This window comes from Mustelus asterias, chromosome 3, assembly GCF_964213995.1.
Source record: "Mustelus asterias chromosome 3, sMusAst1.hap1.1, whole genome shotgun sequence".
In the NCBI taxonomy this organism is placed as follows: Eukaryota; Metazoa; Chordata; class Chondrichthyes; order Carcharhiniformes; family Triakidae; genus Mustelus; species Mustelus asterias.
The window spans coordinates 99,882,940-99,902,955 of record NC_135803.1 but is presented as its reverse complement, the minus strand read 5'-3'; the positions used below and the strand labels follow the sequence as shown (position 1 = coordinate 99,902,955).

General features: G+C 44.4%; 1 protein-coding gene and 1 pseudogene across 1 annotated transcript in view; one reads left to right on the top strand and one right to left on the bottom strand.

Moving 5' to 3' along the window:
• oxtra (oxytocin receptor a) overlaps positions 1–20,016 on the top strand; it is a 39,783-nt gene that overhangs the window by 16,816 nt on the left and 2,951 nt on the right. The window lies entirely within an intron of this gene.
• Positions 9,354–11,002, bottom strand: LOC144491498 (dynamin-like GTPase OPA1, mitochondrial pseudogene; annotated as a pseudogene).

Below are 20,016 nucleotides of genomic sequence, written 5' to 3'. Positions count from 1 at the left end.
GGTTGGTTTTCATTTTCTAAAATTCGCTTGTGCATTAATTGCAAAAGGTTGATATGTAGCAAGTAATTAGGAAAGCTAATAGGATGTATTGTTTATTGTGAGAAGATTACAAAAGTCGGGAGGATATGCTTCAGTTGTTGTAATAACTCCACGGAGGCGAAAGTCCCATCACCAAGTTACTTTATTTACACCATACATCTGTACACGGCCAGCTCTCCAGTTGCTCCCTGCTGAATGCAGGCTGGGAGTCTGACACACCTGCTTTAAATAGGGAGCATGAGGCACCCTGATTTAACCATCAATTAGGACTCATCAGGTAGCTCTTTTAAGGTACCAACATAATAAACTAACTCAAATTAACTTAGGGACAAAGTAAAAGGGGCAGCTCCCCAAAAGGAAGGGGGGAACAGCCCGAACCAAAAACAAAGTCGAAAGGAAACTTAAAACGTCAAATCAAAAGGTGATTATCGGGGTCGATAATACACCCCAGCCCCTGCGGTGCCCAGCGGTCGACTCATCAGGTATTTCATACTCTAGCAAGCCAACCTCATTAGCCTGGCTGAAGTCATCACAGTTGTGCAGGGCAATAGTGAGACCATATTTGGAGTACTGTGTACAGTATCAGTCACCTTATTTAAAAAAGGATGTAAATAAGTTGGAAGCAGTTCAGAGAAGATTTGCCAGAATAATTCTAGGTTTTGATATGTTGTCATGTGAGGAAAGGTTGGACAGGCTAGGCTCGTATCAGCTGGAGTTTGGAAGAGCAACAGGAGACTTTTGAAACATAAGATCCTGAAGGGTCTTCACAGGTGGATTTGGAGAGGATGATTCCTCTTGTGGGAGAGCAAGAACTAGGGGTCACTGTTTAAAAATAAGGGCTCAATCATTTAAGACAGTGTGAGGAGAATTATTTTCTCTCCGAGGGTTATGAGTCTTTGGGATTCTCTTCCTGAAAAGGTAGTGGTGGAAGCAGTCTTTGAGTGTTTTTTTAAAGCAGAGATAGATGGATTGTTGATAAGCAAAGAGGTGATGGGTTATCGGGGGTAAGTGGGAATGTGGAACTGAGGTTACAGTCAGATCAGCTATGATCTTATTGAATGGTGGAGCAGGTTGAGGGTCCGAGTAGCCTACTTCTGCTCCTAATTTGTTTGTTCGTATGAGGCTCACAACATTGGGTCTATTCAGAACCGCAATCCAGAGCCCTCTGAATGTCAAGTCATTTGAAGATGTAAATATAAATGGTGAAGCTTATGATGGTTTCTGACCACTCAATACTGCAGACAACCTAGAGGAGTATAAAATGTGCAGGGTGGAATTAAAAGGAAAATAGGGAGGCAAGGAGAGAGCATGAGAAAGTACCGGCAAGGAAAACAAAGATTTCTTTAAACACACAAGAGGAAAACTGAAAGAGTTCGACTTATTACGGACCATAGGGTAATTTGTGTATGAATGTGAAGGCCATTAGTTTGGTTTTTATTGAATTCATTGCATCTATTTTCATAAAAGAAAGAGTCAATACAAACATCACAGTCAGGGAGGTGGCGTGTGAAATATTAAAAGGGAATATTAAGTGGATTTCACTTGTTTGAAGATGCCCCAGGCTGTAGAACTTTTGTAATGATATAAGCACTAATCACTCACAAGGGATTGGGTAAATATTTTGAGAATACATTTATTTAGACTAGGCACATAGGAACATATATATACATGAATAGAAAGTTTGAAGACATGAAGAGCAGAGCTCTGTGTGCTGTGCGCTGCTCACATGCCAAAGTGAGACTGAATCACATGACACACTTCCCTCCTACTAATGTCATGCTGTTATTCCTTAAAGACATATTACTCACAGGCCTGAATGAAATATACCCTCCGTTGTTAAGTGTAGCAAGAGAAGAAATTATTACCATTATTTTCTAGCTACAGATATGATGCCGGGGGACAGCTAACATTGTACCATAGTTTAAAAATGGAGGAAGCGATAGATTAAGTACACACAGGCCAGTCAGCCTAAGGTTGGGAAAATTATTGGCAAAAGGTCAGAGGTACAGGGAAAATTTAGAAAGACATGGATTAATCAAAGAGCGCACAAAATTGTTAGAAGAAGGTCATGTCTGACTACTATGATTGAATTTTTTGAGGAGGTAACAAGGCAGGCCAATGAGGTTAGTACATTTGGTGTGGCCTACAAAGTTTTTAGCAGGACCCTTGATAAGGTCCCATATGGCGGATTGGCCACAAAAGTAAAAATTCATGGGATCCAATGTAAAGTGACAATGTGAATCTAACATTGGCTCAGAGACAAGAAGCAAAGGATAATGGTGGATGGGTGTTTCTGTGACTGATGTTATGGACCCTGCTGATGTTACATATGAGGGGTTCCAGAAGGGTAACTTGGAACACAGGTTTGATGTGCAATCCAGTGAGGAACAATCCAGTTATTGTGTGAACAATTAATAAAGAATATTTATTAACTTTCAAGAGAAACAAAAAATACGCACAACAAGAAGTACAATACACTACGACACTTAAATACATTGATGACTATACATGCATAATTTTACATGAAATTGGTCCCAATCTATCTACATTACCTGAACTCTGAGACACCCCTTTTCCGAAACAACATCCAAAGTTAAGTAACTCTGAGCTAAATCCAGCAAATAATTACCACACACAGGTTAAGGTGGTCACTTCTGGCAAGTAGCCTTCCAGTTCAGCGAAGGCAGAAAATGGCTGCTTCTCTCAGGAGACCATAGCTGCAACTTGCTACAGTTCTGATGTTAGCTGTGTCTCCCTTTTTCCCCTTAGTTGGTGTTTCTTTCTCCTCGATGTTATCCACCCTGTGGAGTTGGCGTTTGGCAGATTCGTGTCAATTTCCTTATCTTTCCATTTTGAAGTTAACCCTATAGCCATATTGTTTTCTCTAGCCACATATGAAAACACTTGTTTTTCCACTGAGAGGCGAATTTACATCTCATCATTTCTCCTGACACCTGCCTCTAATCAACTTTCTGGTTTATTTTCTCTTATCTATTGTTTCACTTTGCTTCTAATCTTAATTTTCCCCAGTTCTCAACACATTCCCTCTTTTTAAAAAGTGAAATGTCTTAATTTGAAAGAGAATTTCATTTCTCAACCATTTATCAGTTCTACCTTAGCAAATATTACAAAGATTTAAAAGCATGCAATAACATGAAGTATACCCAGAGTATTTACACCCAATATTCCCAGTAATCATTTTACACTCATGATAAAGCATCCGCAATGACATTATCTCTCCCAGCCACATGAATGGTTTTTAAATTAAACCTTCTGAATCTGTGCTCTCCTATCAGCCAATGCCTTCATTCCATGTTGTGCTAACTTTAAATGCTTCCTTGACTCCCCACAAACCCCATTCAGTCTTTCTTTGAAATTTGATAAATAGTTCAAAAATGTAGGGGTGATCTTAGCAAAAAAATTCTAAGTGCCAAACGAACATGAAAACTCGCATCCATTTCTTCAGTTAGCTTTCAGACACAATCCTATGCCACTTAGTGCAAAAAAAAGGCAAAGTGTGATTCACGCCAGTGGAGGGAGTGGACAGAGTCTAGTCTTGTTGGAAAGCCGGCTGCTCACACTAGAGCACAATATTGCGCATGCACAGATCTCTCAGTGTTCTGTGCAACAGAACAGAGAGATCTTTCAGACCCCCCTGCCCTTGGACATTGCTCCCTACCCCATCCCCCCACAATCGCTGACCTACCCAACTGATCTCACCCACCCCCCTCTCTCCTGGATATCACCCCTGATATCCTCCACTCACCCACGGACAATCGCCCCCCCCCACCCCCCACCCCCTCCATGGGACAAAGTCATTATCCTATGAGCAAAGGTATAGGTTTTTGTCTATACCCATTGGACTTTAGAAGAATGAGAGAGGATCTTATTGAAATATGTAAGTTCATGAGGGGGCTTAAGGTGGATACTGAAAGAACGTGTCCCCTTGTGGGAGAGACTAGAACTAAGGGACACAGTTTAAAAATAAGAGGTCACCCATTTAAGATGGAGATGAGAAGATAATCTTTCTCTTAGAAGGTCATGAATCTCTGGAACTTTCTTCCCAAGAGAATGACAGAGGCAGGGTCTATTAATATTTTAAAAACTGGGTAGATAGATTCTTGATTGACAAGGGAGTCCAAAGATATATGAGGTAGGAAGGATAGTAGAGTTAAGGCCACAATAAGATCAGCCATGATCTTATTCATTAAAGGAGCAGACTCGAGGGGCCGAATGGTGTACTCCTGCTCCTAATTTGTATGTCTGTGTATCAGTATGTCAGGCGGGTGGAACAGTGATAAATTAAGTTCAATCTGGAGAAATGTGACATTCAAGGAAGGTAAACATGACGATAGAAAAACAACAAACCTCTGAGCAGTGTAGAAGAACAGATCAACCTTGGAGTGTTTGTATTTCCATAGATCCCTGAAGTAGCTGTGAGGTTAAATATAAAGTGATCAAGAAGGCTTACAGGATATTGCCCTTATCAGCTGATGTATAGAATACAAGAGTTGGGAGTTTATGCTAAAACTGCAAAAATATGTATACAGTTCTGGTCAGGGCCCTATTAAGATGTGATTGAGCTAGAGAGGGTACAGGGGAGATTTACTAGGATGTTGTCTGGGCTGGAGACTTCTAATTATCAGGAAAGATTGGATAAGCTGTGGTGGCACATTGGTTAGCACTGCTGCCTCACTGCGCAGGGACCCCAGTTCAATTCCAGCCTTGGGTGACTGCCTGCCTGTGTGGAGTTTGCACGTTCTCCCAGTGTCTGAGTGGGTTTCCTCTGGGTGCTCTGGTTTCCTCTCACCGTCCAATGATGTGTAGGTTAGGTGGATTAGCCATGGTAAATGCGCGGGATTACGGGGATAGGGTGGAGGAGTGGACCTGGGTAAATTGTTCTTTCAGAGAATTAGTGCAAATTCGATGGGCCACATGGCCTCCTTCTGCACTGTAGGGATTCTATGGATTGTTTGCTTTGGAACAGAGGAGACTGAGGGGAGGTCTAACTGAAGTTTATAAAATTGAGGAGTGTAGATAGAGTGGATATGAAGGCTCTATTGAACTTGACTGAATGGTCCACAGCCAGGGGTAAGGGTAAGGGGCAGGAGGTTAGAGAGGATTTGAGGGAAAATGTTTTCACCCAGAGAGTGGCAAGGATCTGGAATTCTCGACTTGAAAGGGTAGAAAAGGCAGAAACCCCCATAGCATTTTTTAAAATGACTTGAAATGTCTACAAGGCTACAGACCAAGGATGGCTGCTTGCTGGCCAGCATCGACAATGGGCCACATCACCACCTTTGTATGATTCCTTGCTCCTCTGGTGTGGTTCCAGGTTGATTCAACGGGCGAGGTAATGACATTGGCACATTTGTAACACTGGGACTATTTAGCCTTGTATTCAACATTCAACATTCCTTAAAAACCATCACCCCTTTAAATACCTGAGTGTACTTTTAAGATTTTATTTTGAGGAGATTGCACTCTATGTACTAAATTCCCATTGTTACAAGTACTTTATTCAGCCATTTTGTAGATTTAAGATTTAGAGGAAATGTTGGGGAGACTGTATAACAGACCTGATGCCCAGTGTGGGTGACTGGGATTTCCACAGGTTGGTGCCAGCTGACTGCTCAGGCACTGGCAGTGTTCCAATGGGTAGAGTTAACATTTTCGGCCATTTCAGAGGGTATCTAAGAGTCAACCATATTGCTGTGGCTCTGGAGTCACATGTAGGCCAGACCAGGTAAGGAAGGCAGATTTCCTTCCCTAAAGGATATTAGAGAACCGGATGGGTTTGTATAACAATCGACAATTCATAGTCACCTTTAGACCTTTAATTCCAGATATTTTTGATTGAATTTGCATTAAGCCAGAATGGCCTTGATTGGCCAAACTACCTCCTTCTGTGCTATTCTATGACATGGGATAGAGGACATTGAATCAAACACTGCCAGCCAAAATAGGCAATAAAATTATTTACTGTACTAAGCAAATCTTTCTACAATCAAAGGACCAAAATAAAATTTGGAAAATGCATAAAACCGTTTTGGCAGCTGTGGTGCCAACAATATTGGCGTTATACAACCAAATTTTGCAGCCACTAAATTTAAATCCTGTTAAGGACAAGGGAGAGATGCAAAACTGAGCTCATTCATTTTCTCAACGTCTATTTATAAGCAGGCGTGCTTTAATTTTTTGAGAAAGGCGATGGCATGGTTCCCCAAACACTATTTTACCATTTTGATTCTAAGTGCTGGTCAGACTTGAAACTGGGAGTGTTTCAGATACGACTTTTAGACCTGTTCTCAGGCGCCCCCATACACACTCTGTCTGCAGAAATATCAGTGATTCTGAATCGCGCTGCAGAGGCCTGTGGGCGGGGCTGATCGCACCCAAAACGCTGCTGCTTCGATCGGCACTTCCAACTGCGCATGCGCAGAAAAATTGATAGAATGCGGTTCCCCTGCCACATCGCTCCCAGGCCGGATAATGCCTCCCCCGGCCTCCACAGACATTGTTCCATCCCCCCCCCCAATATTACTGACCCCCTTATCCCCCTGCCACCAGACCGATCGCGGCCCCCTCCACCCCCACTGATCTCAGGCAGAGTGGCAGCGGACCCCCCCTACCACTGATCTCAGGCAGAGTGGCAGTAGACCCTCCTTCCCCTCCACTGATCTCAGGCAGAGTGGCAGTAGACCCTGCTCCCCCCCCCACCCCAGCCAAAGCGATCTTGAGCAGAGAGCCGTTGGACACTAGGCATCTACCTCCTCACTAACTGCAGCGGCCGAATCGGACTTTTATGGAGCATGTCTGTTTCGCCTTGGTAAAGGAGGAACTGGCATGGAGGCGGGTACGGTTTGCGCTACTCGCCTCATGCTGGACTTTACCAAGTTTTCACACCCGAAAACGGGCGCAACACGATAAAATCGGGCCCTCTATGAAATCAATTTTTAAAGTGACTCACAGCACACTCTCTTTCACATTAAATCAAAAATATAGTTTATTCACACATTCAAATTCGGGAAATGTTTGCAACTACATACACACGATCGGAAAGAGGAGTTTTTATAACAGATGTAGGTATCGGTTCATGCGATTGCCAGAGTCCAGAAAGTCAGGCCGTATTGACAGTTCTTTCACAGAGGAACTACAGTTCAGATGGGTTCAGCTCGCTGCAGCAGGAGTTGTAGAATTCCTGCAAAGCTGATAGTGACGCAGTGAGATGGGGTTGGTATCCAGAGACTTGGCCTGTTTGCAGGCAATTGTAGGAACGTTCCAAAGAAACAGGCTCCAAGGAGGCTTAAACTTGATGCAAGCTGTTGGTCAGCCTGGACTCCTGATTTGATGTTTGCAGGCTGAAGTTTAAATAGTAGAGTGAGTTGCAAGTCTAGAGATATACTATGAAAACTTTCCAAAGACCAGAAGCTTATGTCATCAGTGAGTTAGTCTTAGACACCCTACAGCACAGAAAGAGGCCATTCGGCCCATTGAGTCTGCACCGACCACAATCCCTCCCAGGCCCTACCCCCATAACCCTACATATTTACCCACTAATCCCTCTAACCTATGCATCCCAGGACACTAAGGGCAATTTTAGCATGGCCAATCAACCTAACCCGCACATCTTTGGACTGTGGGAGGAAACCGGAGCACCCGGAGGAAACCCACGCAGATACGAGGAGAATGTGCAAACTCCACACAGACAGTGACCCAAGACCGGAATCGAACCCAGGTCCCTGGAGCTGTGAAGCAGCAGTTAGTTTCTGGCTAATCAGCACTTTCTGTGCCTCTGGTCAAGATCCATCATTCACCTTAGGAGGTAGAGGATGGCTTTCAGCACCTCTGCAGGAATATTAAATTTTGATGGATCTCCTTTTATTATAGGATGAAGCTGAGGAAACTATTTTATGTATTCAAGGAATATGGGGTTCTCTGGTTAGGCCAGAATTTATTGCCCATCCCATATCATAAAGTAGCACAGAAGAAGGTAGCTTGGCCAATGTAAATTCAATTAAAAATATCTGGAATTAATGATCTATTTATTGCCCATCCCTAATTGCCTTTGAGTAGGTGGTAGTGAGCTACCTTCTTGAACCACTTCAGTCCATTGGTGTAGTTACATCCACAGTGCTATTAGGGCTGCGTTTGCCAATGTTAAAGCCAAGTAGTCCCTCTGGTTTCCTTCCTTTTAGTAGAACTTCTTAGCAGTTTGATACATCTGAGTGGTTTGCTCGGCCATTTCAGAGGGTATTTAAGAGTCAGCCACATTGCTGTGGCTCTGGAGTCACATGTAGCCCAGACCAGGTAAGGATAGTAGATTTCCTTCCCTAAAGGATATTGGTGAACCGGATGGGTTTTTCCAACAATGATTTCAAGGTCACCTTTAGATCATTAATTCCAGATATTTTTAATTTAATTTGCATTGGCCAAGCTACCTCCTTCTGTGCTACTTTATGATGGGGGATAGAAGACATTGACCATAAGACCATAAGACATAAGAGCTGAATTAGGCCACTCGGCCCATTGAGTCTGCTCCGCCATTCAATCATGGCTGATATTTTTCTCAATTCCATTCTTCTGCCTTTTCCCCATTACCCCTGATCCCCTTATTAATCAAGAACCTATCTTTCTCTGTCTTAAAGACACTCAATGACCTGGCCTCCACAGCCTTCTGCAGCAAAGAGTTCCACAGATTCACCACTCTCTGGCTGAAGAAGTTCCTCCTCATCGCTGTTTTAAAGGATTGTCCCTTTAGCCTGAGATTGTGCCCTCTGGTTCTAGTGTCTCCCACTAGTGGAAACATCCTCTCCACGTCCACTCTATCCAGGCCTTGCAGTATCTTGTAAGTTTCAACAAGACCTCCCCTCATCCTTCTAAACTCCAATGAGTACAGACCCAGGGCCTGATTTTACCATTTTGAGTCTAAGTGCCGAATCTGGGCGTCAAATAGATCCGAGCCTGGAATCCTCTTTCCAGCGTGCCCATACGCGTTTTGCCGGCTCCAGTCCGAACTGCGCAGTGGGCGGGGCTCAGCGCTGCTGGACCGATCGGAGCCCTGAACTGCGCATGCGCAGTTCAGAAAAAAATCTGAAGCAGCGCACCCAGGCGGGGAGAGAAAAGCAGAGAGATCTGTCCCAGATCATCTGGCGGGGGCGGGGGGGCGGGAGGGGGCGGGGTGGGGGGGGGGGTGGGAGGTGAGGGTGCGTGACGGATCATCCTCTGGGGGGCTGGTGGGAGGAGGAGAGGGAGTGTGACGGATCATCCTCTGGCGGGGGGGGGGATGTATGGCAATGTGTGACGAGAGACTGTTATTTTTCTTGATGAAGAGCTTCAATGAATACTTCTAACTTCTGTTGAATCTCACAAACCCTTTTGAGGTCCTCTGCTAGTTGAACTCGCCTTCCTGTCAACAGTTGAATTTTTTTAGCATTGTCATCAGCAAAACCCTCCAACACTTCTTTCACATTCTTTTCGAGGCGTCTCACTTCAGTATTTGTTAGCTGTTGTCGGAGTGTGTTTGCTGTAATTTAGCATTCGCTGAATGTGCCAGAACAGGATAACGTTCAAGCTCAGAATCTACAAAACGCCTTTGGTAATAGTGGAAACCTCTTCTGCAAAGATTACAATGGTTCAGCGATTCCATTAGGAAGTGTTTCCGGTAAACTTGGTGCTAAATATCTTTAATCAGAATGGTGTCCACATCTACATCTTTGGCCTCCAGGTTTTTACGAACTGTTGTAACTTCATCGTTAGCAAGATAAGCTGTATGTTCCTCAGTGATTTTTAGCAGCCGTTCCAGTTCGGTTTTGGTTTCATTTCGAACATGCTGTTCTGGAGACCGTGATTTCCAGTAGAACCACCTTTCTTGCCAATCTGGCCCCACCATATCACGAATCACAGATTCAGTATCTCGAAGACGGGTTTGCAAGGTTTCTTCCCACTGCTGTTTGTCAGATATGGAACGATCTTCTAAAGCATTGTGCTGGATGACTCGCAGACTGTCTTCAGCCTGCTCATCCCATCTGTGACGTTTTATACTTTCATCTTTAACAGCATGTTTTAGTTTGTCAAAGATATCATCATGGTCCTTCCCTTTGTGCTCTGACATAAATCGAGCGAATTCATCCTCCAAGGTTCCCCAAGCAACCTCTACTGCTTTGTGAGGCAACTGTTTGTCAGTCCGCTGCTTGAGCTTGATGCCCACTGTGGTATTGAATGTGCCTGAATTCACAGACTGGGCAGCAGGAAGGTAAATATTCTCTTATCACATGTGTAGAGACTCTTTCCCACAGTTTCCTTTGCAGAATCTCTTCCCAGTGTTTTGGAGTAACCTGACCTAAGCTGATCACGTCATCCAGAATTCCATTCTTCGCCTTCTCGTATAGTTCATTCCTGTCGAGTTCCCTCAGCCGAGGATAGTTGTTCTTCCATTCAGTTTCAAGGTTGAAGCGAGTTCCACAGACTCACTCACCATCTTCCAGAAACAGTCTGAAACTGCTAGGCTCAAGTTCTTAGTTGTCACTTGATGTGCTTTCAGCATGCCTGTCTTCAACAATTTTGAATTCTGAATGAACTCTCCATCATAATCTTTTATGGAATCAATGCCTTCATTGGTGATGCCTCTACCGGTAACAACTGCAAAGTAACCCAAAGCCTTCATTGGAAACAACTTGCCTTCCACAATCTGTTGAATCCAACTTGGACTGGCTAGGTTTTTCTCAGCTAGATCCACTTTGGTCAACACAAAAATGGTCCTTCTGCCTTGTGGGTCCATCTGGCTCATCAAGTCAGTTACAATACTGCGTTCAGCATCTACTGAACCATCTTGGATACAAAGGATAATGGCATTAGGGTTCTGCATGTAAGCCTTGCTTATGCTAAAAATTATATCCTTGGTGTCGGCAGCCATTCCTGGTGTTACAGTACTGATAGCACCAGGAAGATCGACCAGGACCATTCATTATCCTTTGTATCCAAGATCGTTCAGTAGATGCTGAACGCAGTATTGCTCATCGAATGCACCCACTCCTCTGACACTCCAATTGTCTCAGGGAACTGAGAGAGCAACAGAGTTCCATAATTAAACCTGTGTCCCCTGCTTCATGGCACAGTCAGACTGGAGGTCCAATGCCAAATATCATCAAAACTATTCATGGAAGCAATGAGAGGCATGGTGGTGTAGTGATTCTGTTACTGGGCTACCAGTCTAAGGAACATGAGTTCACTGCTCACTGTGCCTTCGCTGTTTGTGAACTTGGCTTCAGTTTTTAAGTAAAAAGCTGCCACCCGTGTAAAAGTGACCACAAGACAGTCAGGTGATGGTACAAACCCCACTGGTTCATGAATGCCCTTTTGGGGAAGATTGCAAGTTCACACAAACAGAAGTGACTCATAACTACCCTCTGAATTGACATGGCCAAGTCGCCCAGACCCATTCACACCATCTACCCTGTGCTGAGCAATAAATGCTGTCTTTAACCAGTGAGAACTGCATCCCAAGAATGAATAATAAAAAATAACATCGATATGGTAGATTGGAAGAAACGTTTCCCCTTAGTACAGGAGTCAACAACCTGGGGGCATAGATTTAAGAAAAGGGGCAGGAGATTTAGAGGAGATTTGAAGAAAATCTTCTTCACCCAGAGGCTGGTGGGAATATGGAACTCACTGCACGAAAGGGTGGTAGAGGCGCGAACCCTCACAACATTTAAGAAGCATTTAGATGAGCACTTAAAATGTTGTGGCATATAAGGCTACGGACCAAATGCTGGAAAATGGGATTAGAATAGATCGGTGCTTGGTGGCTGGTGAAAACATAGAAATCATAGAACCCTACAGTGCAGAAGGAGGCCATTCGGCCCATCGAGTCTGCACCGACAACAATCCCACTCCAGGCCCATTTCCCATAACCCCACATATTTACCCTGCTAATCCCTCTAACCTACACATCCCGGGACACTAAGGGGCAATTTAGCATGGTCAATCAACCTAACCCGCACATCTTTGGATGATGGGCCAAAGGGCCTCTTTCCCTTCTGTAAAATTCTAACATGTTAGCGACTTGCCTCATTCCCCCCACCTCCCATATGGAAGAGACTCGTGTGTTCTTCGCACAGACATAGAAATTTGGTTTGACCTGCTTTTTGTTTTAAGACGGTCTGTGTGAAATTGGCAATGAATGGGTTAACCGCTTCATGTGACGACCCCGCCCCCTCCCGTCTGCTGTTCAGGAAAAACATTTGTACGTTTTTAAAAAGAGGTGACGTTTTGAATGCTTTTTGCTCATCCCGCACAATATGTGATTTCAAATGGTGTGTTTTCAATTGTTGACACAAGCAGCAGCAGGAACTGAGGACAAATTGCTGTTAATTTACAAATTCTGAATTCAGTATTGAAATGTCAGCCGGAGTGATTGTGCTCAGCTCTCTGGGGTGAGGCTACAACAGTAAGAAGTCTCACAACACCAGGTTAAAGTCCAACAGGTTTATTTGGTAGCACAAGCCACTAGCTTTCAGAGCGCTGCTCCTTCATCAGGTGAGTTCTGTTCACAAACGGGGCATATAAAGACACAAATTCAATTTACAAAATAATGGCTGGAATGCGAGTCTTTACAGGTAATCAAGTCTTAAAGGTACAGACAATGTGAATGGAGAGAGGGCCAAGCACAGGTTAAAGAGATGTGTATTGTCTCCAGCCAGGACAGTTAGTGAGATTTTGCAAGCCCAGGCAAGTCGTGGGGGTTACAGATAGTGTGACATGAACCCAAGATCCCGGTTGAAGCTGTCCTCATGTGTGCGGAACTTGGCTATCAGTCTCTGCTCAGCGATTCTGCGTTGTCGTGTGTCGTGAAGGCCGCCTTGGAGAACGCTTATCCGAAGATCAGAGGCTGAATGCCTGTGACTGCTGAAATGTTCCCCCACAGGAAGAGAACACTCCTGCCTGATGATTGTCGAACGTTGTTCATTCATCCGTAGTCGCAGCGTCTGCATGGTCTCCCCAATGTACCATGCCTCGGGACATCCTTTCCTGCAGCATATCAGGTAGACAACGTTGGCCGAGTTGCAAGAGTAGGTACCGTGTACCTGGTGGATGGTGTTCTCACGTGAGATGATGGCATCCGTGCCAATGATCCGGCATGTCTTGCAGAGGTTGCTGTGGCAGGGTTGTGCGGTGTCGTGGTCACTGTTCTCCTGAAGGCTGGGTAGTTTGCTACACCAGGTTAAAGTCCAACAGGTTTATTTGGTAGCAAATACCATTAGCTTTCGGAGCGCTGCTCCTTCGTCAGATGGAGTGGATATCCACTCCATCTGACGAAGGAGCAGCGCTCCGAAAGCTAATGGTATTTGCTACCAAATAAACCTGTTGGACTTTAACCTGGTGTTGTTAAAACTCTTACTGTGTTTACCCCAGTCCAACGCCGGCATCTCCACATCATAGTTTGCTACGGACAGTTGTCTGTTTGAGGTTGTGCGGTTGTTTGAAGGCAAGAAGTGGGGGTGTAGGGATGGCCTTGGCGAGATATTCGTCTTCATCAATGACATGTTGAAGGCTCCGGAGAAGATGTCGTAGCTCCTCCGCTCCGGGGAAGTACTGGACGACGAAGGGTACTCTGTCCACTGTGTCCCGTGTTTGTCTTCTGAGGAGGTCAGTGCGGTTTTTCGCTGTGGCACGTCGGAACTGTCGATCGATGAGTCGAGCGCCATATCCTATAATGGCTATAATCGAGACCCATTGAGCCCAGCATTTCTCACTGGGTAAAGTGTCTGTAACCCAGCAGCTTTTCTGCATTAGCAGCACTTGCTCAGTTAGCATATGGCTGGTCTCCTGTGTGTCACTGCCCTCTGCTGGTAGCCCCCCACCATGGCAATGAGCAGCACAGTCAAACTTTGTATTGAGGGGGACGCTGGCTCAGCTGGGACCAACCCGCTTCATGCTAGGGTGCCAGTTCCAACTGAGCAATGGCAGGACTTTCCTGCAGCTTTCAGCCTCTGAAGTCGGATTTCATCTGGACTAGCCCACAAATCACCCTGTGCCACAGTCCCAAATCCACAACACAGCACGGTGGCACAGTGGTTAGCACTGCTGCCTCACGGTGCCAGGGACCCGGGTTAGATTCTGGCCTTGGGCACCTGTCTGTGCGGAGTTTGCACATTCTCCCCGTGTCTGCATGGGATTCCTCCAGATCACTCAGAGGGTGACCCAGGCCCTGGGGTCAGAGAGTGATCCGGGATAGGGGATCAGGGAGTGACCTGGGATCTGGGGGTCAGAAGGTGACCTGGGATCTGGGGTCGGAGAGCGACCCGGGATCTGAGGGTCAGAGGGTGACTCAGGATCTGGGAGTCAGAGGGTAATGCAGGAAGTGAGGTTGAAGAATAAGAAAGGACCTGAAAATTGAGTCCCTGGTTGGCAAACCTGTCCTCATAATGTAACCTTCTTGCCCTGCTATCCTTCTGGTGACTGCTCTGCACTCCTCCAAGACAATATATTCTTCCTGAGGTACAGTCTTCAAAACTAAACACTGGCAAGGGCTGGGCCAGATCGACAGGAGAATGTGAATGAAGAAGTTAAGGAAGTTTAAAAACCGTTATTAGAATGCTGTCCTTACTTTTACTTGGCCAAACCAACACCAAAGTGAGTGTAGATAATTGTACATCGCATAAATTACAAAAAGACCCTTAAACCCAACTGTTTAGTCACAGTCCCGACATCACAGGGTGACCAGCAGAGGGCACTTGCTGGCTCCTTTGGAGATTTGTTTTTGCACACAAATCTATGTCATATTGTAGAATCATACAGCACAGAACTTAGGAACTGTAGGCCATTCAGCCCCTTGAACCTATTCTGCCATTCAATCAAATCATGGGTGATCTTAATTCCATCTTAATTCCATCTAGCCATCTTAGCTCCATAGCTCTTAATATCAGGAGTGGTGTAAAAGTATTAGTCACCCAAGGCGAACCTTGCACCCTTTCCAACAATTAACCTTTAACAATGAATATTGTACATTAGTATGAATAAGATTTCTGCATTTATAATTACGGATTAATTTTACAAACTGGAGAATATTTTGACACTGATTATACATATACTGGAAGAGATGCTCATTCTAATATGTAATGAGGCTCACATGATGTCCTCCAATGGTTAATTTTGTACAATTTATGCAATCAATTACTATAACTGGGCTAGATTAAATTACATTCTTTGATATTATGTACTGGTCTGCAGTGGTGGAATAGTGATGCAGATGCACTAATTTGCAAAGCTGTCGCATAAACATGGGCCGAATGGCCTCCTTCTGCACTGTAGGGATTCTGTGGTTCCATCCACCACAGGTTTGGCCACTCAACTAATCAATCCCTTTGCAACTTTCTTCTCCCATCCAATCTGCTAACTGTGACTCCGAGCGTAGTATTTTCAACAAACCTAGACGTGTAGCTCTATGTTCCTGCGTCTTAACTCGTTTCTAAATATAGTGAACAGCTGAAACTCCAGCCCAGGACCCTAGGGGGCACCACTCATCAGATCCTGCCGATTTGAACATGAGCACAATCGGAAAAGGAGCAGGAGGAGACCAAATGGCCCCTCAGGCCACCTTCAACATTCAGACAATTCATGGGTGATCTTTCACCTCAGTTTTACTTCTTTGCCCAATCCCCAAATCCCTTGATTAACTGAAGAGAATCTACCTACCTGAGTCTGGAATATACTCAGTAACTGAGCATCCAGAGCTCTGTTAATGTTGCAATCCTATCACCATGAAATGCCTGCTCCAGTTGTTACTAATTGGAGACAGATTAGAGTATTATTCTGAAGTATATATAAGAATCAATTTCCACCCTGTGTGGGAGGAGGAAAAGGGAGTCTGTGCCCATGCCCGGGCCCTCTGGGTATGTGAATAAACCCATGTTCAGGAAACACTGGCTCCAGATTCCCTCTACGCTGAGTGGATTGAGCAGCGTATTGGAACAGGCTGGAGCAGAAAACTCCACAGATTCGCAACCCCCCGAGTGAAGAAGCTCCTCCTTCTCCCAGTCTTGAATAACTGATCCTTATCCTGAAACTACGCCAACTCATTCCAGGCAGGAGAAACAACCTCTTAATAAAGGCACACAGAGACACCCAGATTCCTTTGTACCGTAGCATTTTGTAGTCTTTCTCATTTAAATAACATTCTGTTTTTCTATTCTTCCTGCCAAAGTGGACAACCCTACCATACCCTTTTCCACATTACACTCCATCTGCAAAGTGTTACCTGCCCACCCTTACTACGGTGTCTATGTCAGACGGTGGGGCTGCCTATCATTCACTGCTGAGTGGCCTCCTATTGGCCCTCCAGACTCAGGCCCACCCACAATCCCTGATTGGATGAAGGTTCCATGGCTGTTTTCTCCAAATTCCCCTTCAGGTCCCGTCGCCAGCATTTGAGAGTTCCTGACTCACATTTCATCACATGGTAGGGTCGGGACACGAGATCAAAAATCTTGCCATCAGTCTTGTCTAGATTGATACATGAGAACTGATTCCAGGGGAAGGTGGATTGCATGTGTGGTTCCTATTGGCATAGTGCCATTGGATTCAATCTGCATTCTGGTGAATGGGATGGATGGGGAGACAACTGGAAAATCTATAATGGACATCTTTACTCTAAATCATGCTTTCTCCTGTCCCTGGAGCACCAGATCCCAATGACATCCTAACATACAAACTCCAAGTTAGTACTAATACTGTATTACTTTAGTACTAATACCATCGAAAGCCCAGAGGAGTATAAAAAGTAAAGGGGCAACTGGAAATTAGGAAAGCAAAGAGAGGTTATGGAAAAAATTGGCAGGTAAAATCAAAGAGAATCCTAAGATATTTTACCAATACATTAAGAGTAAGAGTAAGGCAGGGCCTATCAGAGATGTACATGGTAACTTGTGGGTTGATTCAGAAGATGCGGGCAGGTTCTCAATGAGTTCTTTGCTTCTGTCTTCACTAAGCAACGGGATGATGCAGATATTCTAGTTAAAGAGGAAGAGTGTGAAATATTAGACACAGTCAGTATAGTAAGTGAGGAAGTGCTGGAGGGATTAGCGTCCTTGAAGGTGGATAAATCACCAGGGCCAGATGGATTATATCCCAGGCTGTTGAAGGACGTCAGGTAGGAAATAACGAATGCTCTCGGATCATTTTCCAATCCTCACAAGATACTGGCGTGGTCCCAGAGGATTGGAGGTCTGCCAATGTTGCACCTTTATTTAAAAAGGGTGTGAGGGATAGGCCAGAAAGCTATTGGCCAGTCAGTCTGACTTCAGTGGTGAGCAAATTATTGGAAACAATTCTGAGAGACAGGATAAACTGTCACATAGAAAGGCACGGATTGATCAGGGATAGTCAGCATGGTTTTGTTAGGGAATGGGATAGAGAATTCCAGATGCCCACCACCCTCTGAGTGTAAACGATTTTCCTCATGTCCCCTCTAATCTTTCTACCAATCACCTTAAATCTAAGTCCTCTGGTAATTAAACCCACAGCTATAAGGGAAACAAAATAATTCATAGGATTTTTTGAGGAAATAATGAGGAGGATTGATGAACATAGTGCACTGGATGTTGTCTATATGGCTTTCAGTAAGGCATTTGACAATGTCCCACATGCAGAAAAGTGAGATCTCATGGAATACAAGGGAAGGTGGCAACTTGGATCTAAAACTGGCTCAGTGACAGGAAGCAAAGGGTAATGATTGATGGATGTTTTTATGAATGGAAAACAGCTTCCAATGATGTTCCATAGGACTCAATGTTGGGGCCCTTGCTGTTTGTTGTATATATGAATGATTTGTACTTAACTTTGGGAGGCACAATTGGGAAATTTGCAGACGACACAAAAATTGGCCATGTAGTTGATAGTGAAGAGGATAGCTGTCGACTCCAGAATTGTATCAATGGCTTGATTGACTGGGCAGAGAAGTGGCAAATGGAATTCAATCCAGAAAAGTATGAGGTGATGCACGTGGGGAGAGCAAACAAAGCAAGGGAATACTCAGTAAACGGGAGGATATTGAGTGAGTTGAGAGTGGAGTGCATGTTCACAGGTCCTAAAGGTGGCAGGGCAGGTGGACAAGGTGGTCAAGAAAGCATATGGAATGCTTTCCTTTATTGGGTGAGGTATTGAATACAAAAGCAAGAATGTAATGATGGAACTGAATGGTCCACTGGCTGAGCCACAGTTGCAGCTTTGGTTGCCACATTACAGGAAGGACATAATTGCTCTGGAAAGAGTGCAGAGCAGATTTCCAATAATGTTGCCAGAGCTTGAAATTGCAGCAATGAGGAGAAATTAGATAGGCTAGGGTTATTTTTCTTAAGACAGAGACTAAGGGGTGACCTAATTGAGGTGCACAAAATTATGAGGGGATGAGATAGGATGGACAGTGGGAAGGAAGTGGCGTAGTGCTATTGTCGCTGGACTAGTAATCCAGAGACCCAGGGTGACGCGCTGGGGACCCAGGTTTCAATCCCATCATGGCAGATGGTGAAATTTGAATTCAATAAAAATATGAAATTAGAAGTCTAATGGTGACCATGAAGCCATTGTTGATTGTCATAAAAACCCATCTGGTTCAGTAATGTCCTTTAGGGAGGGAAATCTGCCACCCTTACCTGGTCTGGCCTACATGTGACTCCAGACCCACAGCAATGTGGTTAACTCTTAAATGCTCTCAGGGATAGCCAATAAATACTGGCCCACAGTACCAACCAGTGACACCCATGATCAAATCTTTAAAAGACAGGAAAGACTTATTTCCCCGAGCAGAGGGTATAATTACCAGAGGGCGTGGATTCAAGGTGATTGGTAGAAGAATTAGAAGGGACATAAGGAAAAACATTTACACCCAGAGGGTGGTGGGCATCTGAAATTCCCTGCCTAAATTGGCAGTTGAGGCTGAAACCCTCAACTCATTTAAAAGTCCCTGGATCTACAACCTACATAATACTACCCCTCCCCCACTGTATACTTCAAGTGGCAGCCGCAATCAATCTTGAAGGTGGCCATTATTGACAGCATTTAAGTCACTGACATCTCTGACTGAACACTAAGAGGATACAGTCTTTTAAAATAGGTTTCCATTGTAAAATCTGATTTGTGACCAATCAATAAATAGGACAGAGTTATTTGTGTGACAGATGGACACACAGACACTGAATAATGACAGTGACCTCCTTCTTTGCACCTTGTGGCTGCCAATAATCGAGTGTTGCTAGAAACAGCTCCACCATCTCATGCTGAAACCTGAAGGTTGTGTGGGATTTCATCATTAGCTGTGAATCCGTGATTGGATGACACCTGATGAACAATCCTGATTGTCCTAAGACTGACATTGAAAACTAATTTATGATTATCGGACTGATCGTGTGGTTCATGCAGACATGCTAGAAACCACATGTAGTCACACACAGGGCCCTGTCCTTTGCAGACAAAAGGAATATGTTCACAAATTGTGCCTTTAAAAGAAGCTTAGGGAACAGCCATTCCCTGGTTCATTCCCCAGGGTACTGTCTTGACCAATCAGAGTCCACCTGGCCAGTTTGAGTTTGAACAAAGCTGAGTAGTTTACTGTTCCATGCTGCATTCTTCATGGCAATGTCTACACTAATCAGTGCCCATTTGCCAACCAATCAGCAATGTCTTCTCATGCAGTATAAATTATTGTTTCCCTGCTACATTTGGAAACTTCTCACAAGCTGTCCTGATGAGTGCAATTCAAAAAGCTTTGATAGCATGTCTCTTTTTTCAGCAGCTCTGTACCACAAAACAACTAAATTTGCTATTATTAAGATTATTAAGTCTGGCTTGTGGGGCTTTTAAATATATTGGTTTGGATACTAATCAGAGTAGTTCTGGAATAATGTTTAATCACCAATCCTATTTTGAGAGTGTTACTCCTGATTAATCGTATTCGGTCATTGCTGAAAGGTATGTTAT